Consider the following 2760-nt stretch of genomic DNA (forward strand, 5'->3'; position numbering starts at 1 on the left):
TGCAACATCGAATTCTTTTAAGGGTCTACCAAACCTTTGCGAAAAACATTCCCACCCCGTAGACATGCACACATCCTCAAATTTCTCCATATACATCACCTCTGCCAAACATTTTCTCATTTCTTCACATAATAGCTTGTTAACAATATCAAAGTTTCTGTGACACATTTGTGTGATTTGATGTGCATATACATGTGCATGATGATGTCGTATTACAACCAAATATGGGCATATCACAGTTACTTATCGCATAACATAGTTCGGACAGAACTTTAATTCCCACTTTCTACGCACAGACATATGCTTTTTTCCAATACATATCCCCATAGAAATACAGTATATTTGCCTGGTTATAACATATACATTCTTGGTTTCTTTTTTTTTTTCAGTAGTAAGTGGCTTACCTCCAAGGCCGGGACCTGGCCATCCTTTATTCAAGTATACAGTAAGTGACTGAGGACTGAGGGTGCCATCAACACTGTTCTGATCTGAGGGCAAGCCTAGATATAAATTAGTGTACACCTGCCAAATCTCAGGCATAATGCACGAATCTCACGCATTACCATTATTTTTTACATCTCGCATCTACGTTCTGTTATTTCAAGCATCAAAAAAATGTTTATATAAAAGATAAATCGGAGAAGCCGATTATACCCAAAAATTCATAAAAATGAATTGAATTCATCATTAAAATGTGAATTCAGGCAATATTTTAATGAAGTTATACCATCCGAGGACTGTTACAGTCACTTAAATTTTTAATTAAATAACATAGAGGGCACACTTTTTTGTGATTATTACATAGAGGGTGCTACAGAAACCGAAAGGTCCACTGATTAATCTCAGATAAGAAAGTATAATACTCCAAGTATTGAAATACACGCCATCGTGTTGGGATTCAATGTTTCGACATTAATTATGTCATCATCATGATGATGACATAATTAATGTCGAAATATTGAATCCCAACACGATGGCGTGTATTTCAATACTTGGAGTATGTATTATACTTTCTTAGGGTGCTACAGTTTATATAATAATTTTTTTTTGTGTATTGTACATCAGGCACCAACCTGTCTCTTATACACATCTAGATGTGTATAACGCCTATGCTATTAGAATACTGCATGCCTGAAGAGTTCCAATTTGAAATTGAAATACATTTTTTATGAAGCTAAATCACTTTTTTCTGTCCTTTCCCCTGTCCCCTTTTCTACATTCTAGGTAGAAAAGCCACATAGTATTGCACAGTTCTCCTTCCAAGCAACGAACAGTGATGAACTCTCATTTGAGGTATGCTGAAACAAACCTTTGTTATTTTTGTAACCATTACAAAGTGATATATGGTAGAAATATTTCAACATGAGATTAATTCCTCCACCTGAAACATGTTATATCGTCATTGCGGACTTACAAAATCTCCATACGCCTTAAAACTAAAAGAAAATGCATACTTTTGGAGTCCGTACTGAGCCATAAAAATCCGCAATGAAAATGTAACGTGTTCTGAATGAACCATCCATGGTACAAATCATCCAGCTTTCAGGATGAATAGTCCACCTGAGTGAATCGTCCAGCATATAATTAAGAGTCCACTTGAATGAATTATCCATGGTACAAATTATCCAACTTATGGTGTGAGGGTCGACTTAAATGAATCATCCATGGTACAGATCGTCCAGCTTATGGGGTTAATAGGCCACTTGAATGAATTATTTATGGTACAAATTGTCCAGCATATGGGATGATAGTCCACCTGAATGAATCATCTATGGTACAAATTGTCCAGCATAGAGGATTAAGGGTCAACTTGAGTAAATTATCTATGGTACAAATTCTCAAAATTATGGGAATAAAGGGCTGCTTGAATGAATCATCATGGTACAAATCATCCAGCCTAAGAATCTTCCAACTTAATTTCTACAATACTATTTGACACATTTTGTCGGATTTGCACAGTGTACTTGTATTATTTTCTTTTCTATAGGAAAATGATGTAATTATTTTATTGAGGGAAGTGAATGCTGATTGGTTTTGTGGACGCAATAAAGACAAAGAAGGAATATTTCCTAAGAATTTTGTCAGGGTCATCAAACCGTTATCGAGTGAGGAGAAGGAGAAAGAGAAGGAGATTGAGGTGAGAATCTGCATTAATCTTGTGATTACTGAAATCAATTAGCCAATAGTCAGATTTTGTATTTGAGTGTTAGATAATGTTACATGTATTTGTATAGTGCCTTATTCATGTGGTTACAAATCGCATTGATGAACTTTCTACTGCCAGAGGTTATTTCAAGCACATGTGGGACTGGACCAGAATATCAGGGTAATGCCCTACTCTTCTCAAAGAATGTCCTGTGCTCTTTAAAAGTGTACACATTATAATTTGCATATAGACAAATCTCGATAGGGCCCCATTGCTGTTGACCTTCTCACAGTTCCCCCACCTCCTGTGCATGTCATGTCTTAAAGTAAGGATCCGGAGGGAAAAAAAACTGATACATTGTACCACTGATTTTTTTCAGACATGAAAAGCATATTTGACAGAAAGGTGGAAAAGAGGGTGGCTACGCCCCTTTTTCCCAGTTTTTTAAATATACGAAAATCTGTACCTCATTTGCCGTTCCGAAGTTTTGCCTAAAAATATGCTTTTCATGTCTTAGAAAAATCAGATGTACAGCATATTAATTTTTTATTTTTCAATAAAGTTTTTTTTATTGAAATCTCAGGTTCTACCACTTTACCTAAGAATGAATTGAA

The 2760-nt window shown here is 35.5% G+C and overlaps 1 long non-coding RNA gene across 1 annotated transcript; it reads left to right on the forward strand.

Moving 5' to 3' along the window:
* Window positions 1-386: 386 nt before the first annotated feature.
* Window positions 387-2141, forward strand: LOC117119945. Its single transcript, XR_004447262.1, has 3 exons — window positions 387-445; window positions 1225-1293; window positions 1988-2141. It is a non-coding gene; the product is annotated as an uncharacterized LOC117119945 (long non-coding RNA).
* Window positions 2142-2760: the final 619 nt, after the last annotated feature.

Source organism: Anneissia japonica, unplaced genomic scaffold, assembly GCF_011630105.1.
Source record: "Anneissia japonica isolate Jap-2015-1 unplaced genomic scaffold, ASM1163010v1 scaffold24488_len2760_cov112, whole genome shotgun sequence".
Lineage (NCBI taxonomy): Eukaryota > Metazoa > Echinodermata > Crinoidea > Comatulida > Comatulidae > Anneissia > Anneissia japonica.